The sequence below is a fragment of the Plecotus auritus genome (genome assembly GCF_963455305.1).
Source record: "Plecotus auritus genome assembly, chromosome: 9".
NCBI lineage: Eukaryota > Metazoa > Chordata > Mammalia > Chiroptera > Vespertilionidae > Plecotus > Plecotus auritus.
Genome location: NC_137783.1, coordinates 93,095,440 through 93,112,884, shown reverse-complemented (window position 1 = coordinate 93,112,884; position 17,445 = coordinate 93,095,440). Strand labels below are relative to the sequence as shown.

Sequence of the window (17,445 nt, the reverse complement as noted above, 5' to 3'; positions counted from 1 at the left end):
GGGGTCTCTGAGCCACCTTCAACTCCACTTTCCACCACTACCCCTGCCCCCCCCCCACCCGCTTACACCACAGCCCCATTCTAGGGGCTGTATTCTCCCCCTCCGTACTGATTCCAGATTCCACATCCCACCCCACCTCCCGATGAAATAAATGCTGCACAGACACAAATGCACTCCGAACTCCAAGCCTGCATGCTCTCCCTGCCCTCAATGAGGTCCTCAATGTCTCTCCCCACATGGCCTCCTGCCTCCGACCTCCTGGTTCCTCAATCTTCAGACAGAATGACTCCACTTAAACCAAGCTGTGATCTTAGCCCTCTAACTAAAAAGTCTTCAGTGGCCCCCCGTGCCAACAACAGTGCAGTCTTGGCCTGGCCTTCCAAGCCCAGCCCTGTCAAGCAGTTGGACTTCTGCATGTAGAGGTAGAACAAGTCAACGTGTGCCTATGACCACATCTTTTCATCTTGGCTGGCTTTATGTATTCACACCACTGAGAAAACTCCCCTGGTCCCCTTAGTCAAAATTAATTGCCCTTTTGCCTACTCTTATGCCTTTAAAATAGCCCTTCCTCTGTTCTGCCTGTTTAGAGAGTTGATCACCTTCTGCCCACCTTCCCCACTAGTATTTGCTGAATGACATAAGCCTGTTCCTCTTACTAGTGTTTGGGTGTTTCCCAAACGCCTACCTTCTCCCATATTCCCTACATCAAACTGTTCCCCAAGTCCTCCAGTCCCTTATCCTAAACATCTCCCATACATATCCCCTCAGCCCCATCCCCACCACCCCTAGGTCAGGCCCTCATGAGGATTCTATAACAGCCTCTTAACCTGTGCCTCTCCACCTTCCCTTTCCACTTTCTTGAGCCCTAAATAGTATAAACATTTCTCTTTTTCTTAGTATGTTTATTGGTTTTAGAGAGAGAAGAAGGGAGAGAGAGAGAGAGAAACATCGATAAGAGAGAGAAACATGACCAGCTGCCTCTTGCACAATCGAGCCAACAATCCAGGCATATGCCCTGACCGGGAATTGAACTGGCAACCTTCTGGTGCATGGGATGATGCTCAACCGGCCAGGAAGTACAAACATTTCTAAATCCTTCTCAAATCACTGCCCATGAAGGCAGGGCAAAGGATACTACCTGCCCATCCCACACACTCTTCCTTACCAACAAAACAGAATGTGGTAACAATCGTGAAGAATCGCTGTAGAGGTGGATGCAGGAGATGTATACATTTTCTCTAGCAAAGGGGTACCGATGACTCATTTAAACCTCTTATGTGTTTAAAGTCTAGTTGTTGGAACGTCTTAAGTGAAAACACCTCCCTGCTGTAAGTATCTGCACACTTCCAGGTTAACAACCAACCAAACCATGCTAAACTGATCATTAGAAAGCCAAGCTAATAGTTACTGATAACTAAACATCTAGATTCTTAGCAATAAAAAGGTGTCACAAATTCAAGATGGCAGTAGAGCACTGTTTCCGATCCCCAGGAACCCCAAACACACACTGCTCCACAGGACCCTGAAACACACACTGCTGAGCCAGGCGAGGCAGCTGAACTCCCAGTGAAATATGAAACACAGTCATCCATACACTCCAACAGGGCAGTCTTTTATCACCAATCACATTTCAGGAACTTTTAATAACGCCTCTGTAATTACTGGTAGGTGGCCTGCAGTCATACCTTGAACTTGGAAGTCTGTGGAATTTTGAGTCTCACACCCACAGAAATTGATAAAAGAGCTTGTGTGTCTGAATCGGATCACCATTCTCCTGCCATTTGGGAGAAGCCTTAAAAGCAGTGACAGAGCCTACAGAAACCCTGCCGTAAAAGACAAATCTGATCCAGTGCCTACCCAAGGGAAAATTCCACAGGGACGTTTGCTGCACCATCTGGCCCCTGCCCGCCCTCCAGCCCCCACCCCACCCAGGCCTTCAGTGGTGCAGCCACAGCAGCCCTCCAGGCAGCAATCTGGGCACGGCATGCTCCTGCTGACTCCCGGCCTCTGTCCTTGCAGCTGTCTGAAATGCCCTGTTCTACCTCTTTCTCCCTGTCACTCCTTCCCCTTGGCAAGCTCTTCATTCAAGACCTATCTCAAAGGTCACAAACCTTGGAAGCATTTCATGACTTCCCAGTCCCCAAAGTGAGTGAAGCTTCATCCCTCAGCTCTATGACAGCTGGTGACCAACTCTACCACAGTGCACGTCACGCTGTATTAACATTACCTGTCTGGTATTCCCACTACAGTCTTGGCTTGTAACTCATCAGAGTGACCCACCAAACTGGTAGCATAAAAAGTTTCTAATTCAAGGTCATAGAAAAGTTGTCTTAATTTGAGGCCATCGTGCACCAAAAATAAAGCTGAAAACTCAGTATTCCCATTAATTACCTTGAATGAAAGGCCTGAGGAAAATGGGGAGCATCACTCAACTAAGAACTTCTGTTTCAGGTGTGTGGTTGTATATACATGGCTCCACAAACAAACACACAACAGAATAGCTCAAGAGTACATAAGGAAAGCAAATAGGATTCAGGAAAGGAGATATGTGTCTAAAAAGGAAAGCTGTGTGCTAATATTTAGTGTGCTTCTTATTTCCCCTGTTGAAAATCGGTCTTTTCTCCTACCAGCCTGGAACAAGTTTTAGTCATGATTTCCTATGCTAAAATACTGCACACATTTTTATATCAAAATATTTGGGGGAGAGTGCTACTTGGAAAGTCGCAAGGGTGTTATAATTTTGGTTGATTACATATTGGTTATTCACTTATTCATTATCCAAATGAAATAGTGGTCCAAATGAAATCTGTGGTGTAAGAGTTGATATTTTGGGGTTTGGAGGAAAAAAATCACTCCCTGTACCATTTCCCAGGATGCAATATCCATTCTAAGTATACCTTCATGAGCAGTTATTCTACTGCAATCGGAAAATGAAAGCCATTGCTATCTGCACAGGAAGTCAACAGCGAAAGGGAGAAGGTCTTACAAGCCACCTCAGTGTGATGTCAACAGTGCTGTGGGACCTCCAGCCAGGTCTGGGGCCCAGACGGTGAAGTCTCTCCGTGGGCCATGCTGGGAGCAGGGGATTCGTCCAAGAGCAGGAGGTGGTCACTAACAGGGTTAACAAAGGGGGTGAAAGGATATGACAAGTACTTTTAGAGATCTCTCTAGATCCCAAGTGCTGATCGGAATGGAGGGAAAGTGGAAGCACGGCAGCCAGTTCAGAGGCCTTTGCGATCATCGAGGCAATGACTCTGTCACTGGACTTGGGAGGTAGATGTAGAGGGCAGCAGATGCATTTCAGAAGCATCCCTAGGACTTGGTGATTTGGAGGAAGAGAAAGGTGAACAGCTCCCCAGTTTCTGGCTTGAAAAAGCAAGTTAACAGCTGTGCCCCTTAATGACATGGCGGAGGGAGGAGGGAGGGTCTGGAAAGGGTTTGTGGTAGGAGGAATCAAGAGTTAATATTTAGAATTGTTAAGCTTGAGATGCCATGAGATATACAAGTTTGCTAAGTGATATAAAAAGTATAAAAGTGCTACATAGTACAGAGGTGACATGTGGAGTAGACGATTCCTGGGGCCATTCTTACTGGTGGCCCTTCCTGACCTCCTCTCACAGTGTTCCAATGTCCACCTTTATGTCAGCCAAGGTGAGGTACATATGAGGAGCTTATGGGACCAAACTCAGCCAGGACATGATGGCCCCCAGTAGTAAGTAACACAGATACCAGCTTTGGTGCTAAGAAAACAGTAACTTTTCACAGGAAAATGGTATTTGCATCACACCGCAATTGGAAATAAAAAATGTAAGTATTTTCTTCCATTACAAGCATCGTAATAGGTTTGCTGATTTCTCGATACTGATGTTTTTAAGTAACGCCAGTAGGTTCTTGGTATCTAGTCCTGCACCCTGATAAGTGCACCATTCCAAGTGCCACCCCGTTTGGGGGTTCCAAGTTTAAGTCTCCCCTTGGAAAATCTAAGGTGGCATCAGATGCAGAGGAAGGTCTCTCTCAACAAAAAGCCCAGAGAAGTCGGCCTATTGTAGGAAAACAATGACTCACGGCACTCCCATGCTGCTCTCAGTTAATACGCCTCCTTCTGTACCAGAGCCTGTTTCCTATCATGACGAGCCTAGTTTCCAATTCCCCCATCAGAGGACAACCCAAAATGTCATTCGACAATCTGCTTTCTAATTAAACGTTGAGCCATTTTTATAAAGTCACATTTAACTAAACAATCCCACATGGCCATAGAGCAGTGAGCCGCTGCCTTGATTGATGGGACCATTTGCAATGATTGAAAGGAGAAGGGAGGGAAAGAACATCATGAGATACAGCCAGATTAAGCTGATCAAACCTCTCTTAGCGTCTTCCCGTTCACTCATAGAGTAACACAGGGCAGCATTAACGTAAATTAATGAAGCTTCCTGCATTTCAGTAAGCCCTAACAAAAATAAAACTTACCAGACTGACTGGAAGGTCTTGGGAGAAAGATATCCACAGACATCTACTTTCTCAAGAAGGCAACCTGGCTGGGGTTCGGGGTGACACCAGGGTCAGACTTCATCTCCCAACAGATCCAGGCTCCCCTCCCCCAAAAGAAACACTGAGGGTGAGTAAGAGACAGGTGAGAGACAGAGTCAGGTTTTGTGACGGCAGCGGGGGCTTCCACGGAGAAGGACCAAGATGGTACGATGGTGCAGAGGAGAGAAATACCCAGCTCCACTCACACTGACGATGTGACCTCATGTAAGACACTGAGCTGCTGAGTCTGCTTCCTGCCTGAACACGAGAAGTGACCATTTGTCCTGCCTGTTGACTAGGACTGGTGGGAAAAGATCCGATGATGTGTGTAGAAGCCCCTGTAAAAGGGGAAGAAATCTACAGCTATGAGAGACAACTGCTGGTGACTGTTAGGTAGGAAAGGCTGGGACAAGTCCTCAAAGAGGATGGTAACTGAGAAAACCAGTAGAATTGGTAAGGAATGTCTTTGGGATACTTAACAAGCGCAGTGAACAGTCTGAAATTAGGAAACTGCTGATGCATTCATTTATGCAAAAATGTTTAGAGCAAGGAAGTGGGTTAAAATGCAATCGTCCACTGATTAAAGCAGCTTGAAGAGCATACGGATGGATGCCAGCAGATAAGACCAAACCCCAACCTCCTGCAAGGCCCATTCACCACCAGCCACAGGGAGGTGGAGGCAGGCTGGGAGCCAGGCTCCCGCAGTCACTGGTTTCCTGACCTGCCTGTCACCTCCCTTCCCTTCCAGCTTCTGGATTATGGCTCTTAACATGGGCTCAAATTGCCCATGAAAAAGAAAAATCAGATACAAAAGCTTTCCTCTGAGCTTCATTTCACCAATAGTCAAAACACAAAGGACAACTAGAGAAGATTAGCAATTTCTGATGAAAGTTCAAAGAACAGAACCCACGTGAGAACGAGGGGAGAGGTGGAGGTACAAAGGGAGCCCACACAGGAGCTGACAGTCTAGCTGGCAGGAGGCCGATTCACTGTTTACTCAATAAACATTGATGGAGCATCTACTACGTCCCAGGCACAATTCAGGTCGGCCCTCGAGGAGCTTACCGGAAAAACACACAAACAGGCAACAATAATCAAGTTGGAAATGCCAGGATGAGGAGGTCACAGAGGAGGAGCCCCCACACTCAGCACAGCTGTGGGAGAAGAGCAGTCAGAGGAGGGGCACAAAGAAAACGTGAGGCCCATACAATACATGTCGGTGAGAAGGAGACAGTATTATGGGGTCTCAAAGGCAGGAGAAACCACTGCCAGCAGGAAGGAACCAAAGAGCCCTCATTTCCAGGGAGGCAGCATTTGAGAAAGGCCCTGAGGGATGGAGGAACGTGCCAGGCAGAGAGGAGGGGTGAAATATGACATCCAGAACCAGGCATGTCTGCGGAACGACAGGGATCGGATTCCCTCCCCACACGTGGGTTTCCCTGATAAGAGAACCTGAGTAGATATGAATTTACATCTCCTTACCTTTTCTTCAATTTCAAGAATTGCTGTTTCAATAGTTTCAGCAAACCGATTTCCAGCAGAGGTGACTTGAGTTATTCCTGTTGAGAAATCAGAAGAAGAGTTATAATAGGTTTGGGGGCTACCCTTCCACACACCGTATTTTTGGGACATCCCCCAAGTCCGTGCTGAAAGGGCAATCACTTGGCTCCCCTCCCCCAATTGACTGAGTTGGGGATGGACATATCACCATCAGCCGCACTGACCCCTTCCACCTTCCCTCCTTTGAGAATAGACTTGAAAACTTAGGCACACCCTAGTGAGCCCTGATTCAGGGAAACAGACACACACACACACACACACACACACACACACACACACACACGAGAAAAGCAGGACCGCGCAGCCCTGAGTTAGAGGGGCCTTCCTGCTCCAGTTCCCAGCAGGCAGTCAAGCTTTGCGCCCTGCAACTCCCGACATTTCTACAACAAACCCTCTACTAACTTAAGCTGGTGCCACGGCATCTCTTTTCCCTGCAACCAAAAATCACTGATTTAAAAATAAGAGATCCAGGGTTGAGGCTAGAAAAAGAAACAAAAGTAGAAGGTTAAGAAAAAAGGCTTCTGAAACAAAGCCTTGGAAAAAAATAAAAGATGAGAGAGTGACCTGGGTCTCTGAACTACCATCCCATAATATCTGACAGGAAAGAAAGAGGCATGTGAGACCCAGAGAACAGACCCAATAAATAATTCATAAAATCCCAGCAGTGTTTAATAGTAAGATGGAAGCCCAGATACTGGAGAAAAGGGACTCCTAATATGGGTGTTATCCACAACAAAACAAAATAAATAAAAACTTTATTGAAAATACAGAAAGGTGAGAGACTGAAAAGTGCCCACAGTAAGCAAGGAATAATTGAGTAACTATACAATGCCCATCGTTACTAAAATAGGAAGTGTAGTAACTCAGTCTTGATTCATTGTGCTGCCCTTTTTTTCTTTGTCTTAAACAATGAATATTTTATTTGCTCATGGTTTAGTAGGTCAGCAATGAGTGCTGGGCTCAGCCGGTTGGTTCTTCTTCTGCTCTTGCACCTGGCTACAATCACCTGGTGATTCAACTGCACTGGAATGGGAGACCAGATGCTGGTGTCTGGTACCAGCTGTTTGTGTTGCCTTTATAGTCTATTTTAGTAAATGTGAACATTTCTTTCCTGAGATCTTCAAAGATGTATATCCTTGCTATAGGTTTCCCCTGGCACTTGAGTTAGTCAACCTGACCTACTATAGGGCTTCAAGAATCTAACCAGCCGTGGGCAAACTACGGCCCGCGGGCCAGATCCGGCCCGTTCGGCTGTTCTATCCGGCCCGCGGAGCTGAAAGAGCGGAGGGTTCTCTTGCTCTCCCCTCCGCTCCTTTACTTTGAATTTATATTAGTTCACACAAACACTCCATCCATGCTTTTGTTCCGGCCCTCCGGTCCAGTTTAAGAACCCATTGTGGCCCTCGAGTCAAAAAGTTTGCCCACCCCTGAACCTCTTCTAGTCCCCTCCTGTACTCAAGTGATGATTTTGGTCAAGTTCAGGGATTAAGGTGTGTGAAAGGGAAGAGTGGGGGGCAAGGCTGGAAAGGAGAAGGTTCTTCAGGCACTGAATACCAAATTAAGTTGGATGGACTTTATTCAAGCAGCCTAATAGTCAAGATGACTGACCAATCCCACATTCTCTAGTGATAACTGCCATTCAGGAAATGTAGAAAGTTAAAATTGGACTGCAGACAGAAAATAACACCCAAACCACAAGGACTAAAGCAGTCAAGTGAAAATTAAGTGGACAGCAAGCAATGACCTTTACCCTTAACAGGATCCTTCGCCTGCTGCTGTTGGCTCATGAGCTGCAGCAGAGGCTTTGCAAGTTTCCCCTGGTCCCTGGGCCTTCTAAGAGGCTCCCTGGAGCATCCGCTCTCACTCCCTATAGAACAGTGACAGGGACACCAGCTGGCCTACAGAACAGGCAACAGGACAGCTCTCCTGTCTGCTCACCCCAGCCTCCTGGTGCCACATCCCGTCTATCCATTGTAAGCAGCAGAGGCACCGTGCTCTAATCTCAGGCCTACCACTTCCTCTCTGGGCCTCATTCATAAAAGAAGGAGACCAGTGGTATTCCAAGGGTGGTCTGCAAACCGGTGCCACTCTCCAACTCTGCTGCTGGTTCACAAGTACAGAAACGGAGAGCCTTCAAAGCTTTTATAGCATACTTGAGGCCCAGTGCAAAAAATTCATGCACTTGGTGGGGTGGGTCCCTCAGCCTGGCCTACACCTTCTCGCAGTCCGGGAGCCCTCAGGGGACGTCCGAGGAGCGGGCCGAAGCCGTCAGTTGGACATGCTCTCGCCACCACCCCTGCACTCACCAGCCGTCATTCCGGCTTCCAGCTGACCATCTGCCCCCTGGTGGTCATTGTGCATCATAGCGACCCGTCATTCCGCCATTCGATCAATTTGCATATTAGCCTTTTATTATATAGGATTATATAGGATGATGTTGCTACACAGCCAAGTATACAATCCGTGGAACTGTCTTATTACATGGAGCACAGACTGGTATATATGTGGGTTCCCTGCAGCTGCTGTAATAAATTACCGTAGACTGAGTGGTGTAAACTAATATCATCGTAGCCTCTCACAGTTCTGGGGGCAAGAGGCTCTGGGGAGACTGCTCCTTGCCTTTTCCAGCATCAGGTGGATGGTGGCCACATCACGCCTCTACTTCACGGCAGTGTGAGTGTGAGTATGTATGTGATCTCCCTCTTGTTCTCTTATAAGGACATTTGTAATGGCATTTAGGCCTACCTGGATAATCCAAATTGATCTCATCTCAAAATCCTTATCTTAATTACATCTACACACCCTCTTGCCAAATGAGAGAACATTATTTGGATACATCTTTGGGGCTACTATTTAGTCCACTACAGCTGGTTTGCATAGTGTTGAACTCGTGTGTGGCCAGTTGTACATGGTGCACACAAACCAATTCACCATTGAGGGAAAAAACACCCCCATCTTTCACTCAGCTAGGACCCTGCTCTTCCTCTACAGCCCAGAGGCAGGGTTGGGCAAGACCCGAAATGAGCAAGAAAGGAGAGGCGGCTAACAGGTGGCAAAGGTACACAGAGCAGGTGCAGACTGTGCCCTCGGCTTGCCCAGGGCTGGTCCCCACCTTTTCGGACAGGCAGTGCAGAAGCTGTCCCCACCCGACCCCTATTCCCATCCCTCACATGGCTTTAGTTGTAAAGTGATTAAATTGCTCTGTTTTCTGTTCAAGTGCCTCCCTCATCCCATAAAATGCTCAGAGTTTTCAATGTCCAAGTTTGAAAACAGACACAAAACTTTTTCATTAAAATCCTTGTGTACCTTGCACTGCCTTGCTACTTAACATATCCTCTCCCCCAGCACCACTCCCTATACCCTCAAGAACATTCAGGAAGTTTCCAGGCTTCCTATAGAACAGAGACAACACTTGGAGACTTAACAAAGCAAGGATTTACTTTCGCGTTAGAAGTTGCCTTGCCGGCACGAGTAGTCCTTGCTAAAGGAGCCACTGTGCTGAGTTCTTTTGCTGTTACATCTCCGCCTTAAAGGGCAGACCAAGCCAAAATACCTGAGAATGTTTAAAATGATCACACTCCATACAGGTATAGCCATAGTAAAGTGGGCACTCTATCATTCAACGACTGGTAGGAGTGAAATAGGCACAATCTTTCTGGAATGCAATTTGTTATATCCTTACAAGTGGCTTAAAACTGTCCACCCATCTGATGTTGTAACTCCATCCTCAGAACTTCACTAGGGAACAATCTGAAACGGGGACAAAACCGAGCCCTCAGAGGTATCTATGGCAGTGTTCTATATGAGATTTAAAAAAAATAATAAATGAATTAAAAATAAATAGCCAAGAAAAGGAAATTAGATAAATTATGGTAGATTCATAAAGTTTTATGCAGCCATTGAAATAACATTTTACAAAGAATTTTTCATTAAAATAACAACTATATTAGTAACCGCTTATCCTTACATGGACGAGGCACTATCCTATGCTTATTAGGTACTTTGCATGTTATTAACCCCCAATCCCTGTATCAACTCAAAGAGGTAGGTATTGTTTTTATCCCCACTTTACAGATCAGAAAATGGAGGCACCAAGAGTTAAGATGCTCACCCAAGGCCATTCTGCTGCTAAGAGACAGCACTGGGATTTGAGTCCACCGTGCCCAGCTCCAAAGTCCAAGCTCTTAAACCCTACACTACACCGAATAATAACCACAAAGACATCAGGCCCTAACTCTGGAACCTGAAATGTTACAGGATCTGGCAGATGTGATTAAGATAAGATTCCTGAGAGGAAAAGATACCCTTGATTTTCTGGGTGGACCCTAGATGCCACCACAAGTGTCCTCATGATAGAGGCAGAGGGAGATTTCACACACACACACACACACACACACACACACACACACACAGGCAAACACACAAGAAAGGCATGTGAAAACAGAGGCAGATAGAGAGATGGGGCCACATGCCAAGGAATGCCAACAGCCTCCAGAAACTGGATTGACCCTGAGAGCCTCCAGAAGCACAGTCCTGCTTCCACCTTGATTCAGACTCCTGGCCTTTCAGAACTGTGACAGACTAGATTTCTGTTGTTTTAAGCCACCCAGTTTGTGGGAATTTATTACGGCAGCCAGAGGAAACGAAGACAAGCTCCTACGCCGTACTGCTCTCAATGCAAGAAAAACATATTCATATGTTAAACAGGGAAAATAGAAATAAAAATTCATACACAATGATCTTAATTATGCATATAAAGATGCATGCAAATACAACAAAATGTTTTGTAAGTGATTATCTCTGAATACTAGAATTATGGGTAATTTTCAGCATTACAGCTTTTGATATTTTTCCAAATGTCTACAATCAGAGTGAATTGCTCATACAAAAAAAAAATTATTTTTTTAAATTAGCAACTCATGATATTTCTGTGACTCTAATTCCATCACAAAAATTAGAAATCAAGAGGACCAAAACTCCCTGAGAATTTTCTTAATTGCGTCTCAGAGCAACACCTGAAAAATCAGCAACGCAGATAGATGCATGCCATTCTCTAAGGCTCACGCATCCCTTGGCCTTCCCAGGCTGTTCGTTTTCAGACTCTGGCAGGAACATGATGTGGCTGAAGAAGTTTCAGGCTTTGAATCAAGAGGATGTCCTGAGCTGGTAAACATAGCCTAGCTCATGTTTTCCTATCCATCTATCTATACATGATGGGGGCGGGGGGGGGAGGGGAGCAATGGGAGGTTTTTATGCATTTCCAGAGCTCAACCAGCCCAAAGTGAGTGGTGCCGGCCACATGCCAAGAACAAAAGCAGTGGTTTATGTAAATGTTTGATTTCTCTGTAGGTGACTTCACAGAATGAAACATCAAATTAAACAGTGGCTTGATCTTCTTACCGAAGTCATGACTCCAAGGTTATTCTGTTGCAAAACCCTCCTGCTATCATCTATGCAGACAGAAAACCAAAGGCCAATTTACTGTATCCACATCAAGTCCTTTGATTAAACATAGTCATAGAAAGAGTGTATTAACATTTCCCCCCCCCCCCATGTATGGGCAGGGGGAAATGTATGGGCCAAATAGAAGGTAGGATGTATTTTGTGTTTTCTTTTGCATGCTGGAGAAGAAAAGAATTACTCCAAATCAGGCAGGTCAGAGCAGCGGAGCATGACAAGCACATGACGTGGTTTTATTCAGCTCACCCTGTAGAGTACAAATTTGTACACTGGGGTGATGAGACCACGGTGTGGGGTTTGTCCGTTAATCTCGGGTCTGCTGACCACAAACGGAGAAAGAGTTTCGGTGAAAGAAGAGATAACATCTAGGCCTCAGTTGTGTTTCAGCTTCAGGCCCAGAAGAGCAGGGAAACCAGACAAAGTGACTCCATGGCTGATATCAGGACCAGATGGAATGACTAATGACCACCAATCAGTACGGACCGTGATCCTAACTCCCTTAGTCACCATGGCTAATGAATTTTCGCCTAGACAGCCAGCCCATCCCTCGAAAGCCATCTAAGAGACAGGCCTTTGAGCATTAGCTCACCTGTGACTCTAGGCCTGGGCCACTTTCTCTGCTGCAAGCTCCTGTTCGTGTCCTATTGGGCTTCGATGAGGGCAGGCAAATGGACCCCGTTAGTCGGATACCAACAGCTAGCGGAACACCCAGTAACCATTCACTCACTGACATGCCGGACGCTGCCCCCAGGGCTAAGGGTGTGAGCCAGCCTGTGTGTCCCTACCCCCAACAGACATCAATTGAACAAGAAACTATTACTTTATGGATATAGTACATGCTGTGAACTGCAGTCCAGGATATCTTGGGAGCAGATCATGAAGGGCCTGAGTGGAGGTACTGGGAGCACATGCAGAGGACTCGGAGGGGGGTCTCAAAGTCTCTGGGGCAGGATGAGCTGCAAGGCCCAAGTGGCCAGCAGGGACCAAGCTCCACAGGCCTATCACCACATGACCTGCACGCTCTCCTAAGAGTAAGGGACCCTGACACAGAGAAGCATCATCCAGTTTGCACTGTAGAAGGTTATTTTGGCTGCTGCTTGGAGATCTGGAGGGGATAAGGGTGAAGGTACAGACATCTGTCAAAAATAAACTCTCCAACTTTTTTTTTTTTATCACAACTTGCAGAATAAGAAAGACACTTTGCCACCCAGTATACACACACACACACACACACACACACACACACAGTCTATGAGAGGCTGGCTACCAGCCTGGGCTGGTGGGTGGGCTGGGACACTGGCATTCTCTGTGATGTTGGGCCAGTTTTTCAAATGCCCTGAGCCTCAGTTTCCTCATCTGTAAAGCAAGGATAACAATAATGATCCTACAGCATAGGTTGTTGTGGAGGATAAGTAAGTCAATATATGTGAAAGCCTTAGCAATGTTAACCTTTCTCTGTAAAACTATCATTGTACATAAGTACAAGTTTCACAAAATAAAACTCAGCCTCACTACACGAACTCCACTTTCATTCTACTTCTCTTTTTTGTTTTTAAATGCTAGTAAAGATCCTCTAAATTATTTTTAGAACCCAAAAGCTTGGGTCATGACCTATAGCTGGAGATGATGGCTTGGACTTGGAAGATGGCAGCTTGGACTTGAAAGATGGCAATGAGGAAAGAAGTAGGAGGAGACAGAATTGACAGGACTTGGTGAATAATCAACATTCAAACACATAGAGGCTAACTAGCGTGTTATTAAACAATGAATGGGTTACCAATGAGATCAAGGAAGAAATTAAAAACTTCCTAGAAACAAATGAAATGAACACACAACAACCCAAAATCTCTGGGACACAGCAAAAGCAGTCCCGAGAGGGAAGTTCATAGTACTACAGGCCTACCTCAAGAAACAAGAAAAATCTCTAATAAACTATCTAACCCTACAACTAAAAATATTAGAGAACAAGAAAGGCAGAATAGGGGTGAGACCCCTAGCCTGTTTGGCTCAGTGGATAGAGTGCCGGTCTGAGGACTGAAGGGTCCCGAGTTCAATTCCAGTTAAGGGCACATGCCCAGGTTGCAGGCTCGATCCCCAGTAGAGGGCATGCAGGAGGCAGCTGATCAATGATCCTCTCTCATCACTGATGTTCCTATCACTCTCTCTTGCCCTTCCTCTCTGAAGTCGATAAAAATATATTTTTTAAAAAGTAGGGGTGAGAAAGGGAAGTGTCAAAGGTACTCACAGGCCTCTGGGTTGATGAGATGGAGAACCCAGGGAAGGAGCAGGTGTGAGTCTGTGGGAAGAGAGGAAGAGAACAAACTTCTAGATCTAGAATTTCCATCTAGACATTCTGCCTGGAGGAGGATTTGAGTGGGGTGATAAAAGGAACTTAAGCATTTTACCATCAGGGAACGAGGCAGAAAGATTCACATCAGAACTGTAGCTACCGAGAAAGATTGCAGGTTTCTAGACGGGGCTCGGGAGGTAGTCAGCCTTTGTGAATGGAACACAGCATTAAGTAGCGGGCGGAGGACTGGAGGATTTGGGGCTCCCGCCAAATGTCTTTCCTTATCCGACCAAAATAAAGCACTAATCACATTTAATTAGAGTCCGTCTGCCCATCTGTTTCTTCTACTAAGTGAGTGGCTCCAGGGCAGGGGCCACCCAGCTCATCAATCTCCCTACTCCTCAGGCCTCCTGAGCCTACGGCCCTGCCAGCTGCCTGTAGTAGGTGCTCAACAAACATCTGCTGAATCGACAGCCAAGATTCAACACGATAGAACTCCCAAAGAGCCACAAACAGTGCAGGAAACGAAAACAAGGCCGAGCAAATCAGAGGGGGGAGGCAAACTCATTAGTCAACAGAGCCAAATATCAACAGAACAACGATTGAAATTTCTTTTGAGAGCCAAATTTTTTAAACTTAAACTTCTTCTAACACCACTTCTTCAAAACAGACTCGCGCAGGCCGTGGTATTTTGTGGAAGAGCCACACTCAAGGGCCCAAAGAGCTGCATGTGGCTGGCGAGCCGCAGTTTGCCAACCACGGTTCTAGGAGAATTCTGATGAGTTGATGGTGTGGGCCAACAAAAAGCCAACTGTTCACAGAGAAAACAAGTCTGCAACAAGTGTTAAACCCTGGAAGGCAGGATGGGTATAGCTCTTCACCCTAATGATCGGAAACACTAAGCGGGTCTGCGATGGAAGCAGGAAGACAAAGGAAAAATGAAACAGGAAAATGAGGCATAATGGGTATAGGCCACTTAAGAGTCCAAAGATCACCCTAAACGTTTCATTCTTCACATCGCTTCCCCTTCCCTTGTTACCTTTCCCATCAACAGCAGGCCTGCTCTGGGATGCCTCGTCCTTTCCAATCTTCTGCCATCTTCAAAGCCCAGCTCCTAGTATGTTACCTGTTTGTTCTATACGCATATGACTTGTTCCCCCAAGTGACAGGAATGGTGTTATACGCCTTCTTATCCATCTACGCCCACCCCTTACAGATAAGGCACCCGATAGTAGTTGATTAGTTGATTTTGATACTGATTCATTTGGGCATTAAAATACCAAGTTCATATTGATACTTTCTAGTCTTACCCCTTTGATACTAATTCATTTTGGCATTAAAATACCAAGTTCATGTTGATATTTTCTAGTCTTACCCCTTTAGTTACAACTATTACTAAAGCTATCATTTTTAATAGTAGCAGCTACATTTATTTAGCACTTACCACATACAAGACACAGCTAGGGGCTTGAAATACATAATCTTAATCCTCAATCCGCAGGGTTGAGACTATTATTCCCATTTCACAGATGACAAGATTGTGGCTCAAAGACAACACAGTTTAGTAAGTGACAACATCAGGATAGTTAAACCTATGGCTACTTAACTCCAAAGCCAAATAAATGTGCAATCACTCTAAAATTTTAGCATGATTTCCCCTGGGACAGAGGCATGGAGAGCAACCCATCTGATATGACATCTGTACTCGATGCTCACCAAGACATAATTAGAGCTCAAATCAGAGAAAGCTTTTTTTTTTTTTTAGGCTTGAAAAGGCCATAAATTATCAAGAACCATTCATTCATTTCCTACAAATACTTAGGTCAGGTCAAGCTTATTTCAACTCTTCAAAAAAAATGGAACATGCTAAAGACATCATTTGTTTCTGTAAGAATGTTTAACTTAAGAAACCAACAACATTGAAAACAATCAAATCGTTACTGTCAGGTAGTTAGTGAAATAATCGCCACACTTGTAACAGCCCCCCCATCTCCTATGTTACAGTCCCCCAAAAGCTTTCACATACATTATTACTTCTTCTGGACATCTCAGAAACTGTGAGGTAATTAATGTTACTCCATTATCCACATGGCAAGGGGGTGGGGGGGGAGAGAGACAAGACTAAGAGAAGTTGAGTGAGTTGCTGAAGGTCACAACATATTACTTAGGACCCTTGGTTATAAGGGACGAAACACAGCCCTCCAATTAGCATGGGCAAAGAGAAACTACCCCAAGGAAGGGCAGCACCAGCAGAGGGCTCCCTGAAGAGTACATCCCAAATCTTGGCTTCTCTCTGCCTGAGGCTTCCTCCTGCCCCACGGCAGCCCAGCGTCCTCCTCCAGACGGGAAACCAGGGCCACCTGAGTTCCAGACCCATTTCCCCAGCTTCACCAACTCTGTGGACAAGGCTCTTGGGCTTCAAGTTCAAAACTGCAGGGAGATGGGCTTGAAATGATGCCCTCTGTGCCTCTACAGTCACCCAGCCTGTGCTAGTGATAGAATGGTGGGAACATCAGGACCGATGGGGCAGTTTCTCCAAGGACACATCTCCATTAAATCCACTCCCCGCTCCACAGTCTAACACCCACCCCCGCCGCCTTTACTATCTCTGATCAGGCTGAGAGGTCCAAAAGTGACAAAACCAGTTCTGGGCTTTTCCTTTTAATTTCCACATAGGAGGCTGCCTCACACTCACTTTGGTATACATAGGACATCCCTGTGCCTGTGGCTCTGTAGAAACAGAGGCAGGGAAAAGCCCCATTTTAACATCCTATTACATGGCTGCAATGACATCCTTGAAGTCACTGAGACACCTGGGGCCTAACAAATTCTTCCCTTTCACTAAAAAAAAAAAAAAAAAAAAAAAAAAAAAAAAAAATCCAGGAGTGTCCTATCTAGCCAAGTCAGGTCAAGGGTCCACCTTTGGCACAGGGGACCAATCAGAAACCACACCTGGCAGGCCCCAAGAGTGGTCAGAGAATAAGCAGTCCCCCAGAAGGGTTAGGGGCGTGGGGGGGATGCCAGTTCCAAAAGATGGAAGAGGCCCGGTGCCAGAAGCTAATTCCAGCATGTCATAAATGCAAGAAATTTCATCAAAAGGTTGATGGAACCTTGAGGACTGCCTGCTGGAAATGGCTAAGGGCATTTCCCCACACCTAAAGATTTGCATAGATGATTGCTTGCTGCCAGACAGCTGAGGGCATTTCAACCTACATGTTATTGCCTCCTACTGGCCAAACACCTGAACAGCTGTAGGCAGTTCCCCCAGTCTGATAATGGATTCTGTATACTAAACCCTGGCCTTTGATAAGTATATCTACCTTGCTTTAGGACAATTTGTGTTAATAAAAAAGCAAGGGGTCCAGAGAGACAGGAGAACTTGGTTTCTTTAGCTAAGTCTTCTCTGGCTCCCCAAAATGCCTTCCAAAATTATGTTTTGTCTCTGGACTCTTTAATAATTTACAGCAGCCCCTTTTCCAGATTCCTGAACCCTTCAAGATGCTGGATTAAGACCCCCGGCAGCCGGGCAGATTAAATAATAAAAATAAGTGGAAGTTTGTGCACACTACTGCAAAGCCGCTGCTCTTCAGACGCCGAGTGAGTGATCT

General features: G+C 45.8%; 1 protein-coding gene across 6 annotated transcripts in view; it reads right to left on the bottom strand.

Annotated features, from left to right (window-relative positions):
* The window catches only part of SMCO4 (single-pass membrane protein with coiled-coil domains 4), a 69,192-nt gene that overhangs the window by 18,756 nt on the left and 32,991 nt on the right, over nt 1–17,445 (bottom strand). For 4 of the 6 annotated variants that reach the window (XR_013958988.1, XM_080640191.1, XM_080640194.1 and 1 more), the window contains exon 2: nt 6,010–6,086. The gene's annotated coding sequence lies outside the window, so the exon portion shown is untranslated. Of the gene's footprint in view, nt 1–6,009; nt 6,114–13,792; nt 13,844–17,445 lie in introns of those variants that run through there. The other 2 variants (XR_013958987.1, XM_080640193.1) reach the window with 2 other exon arrangements.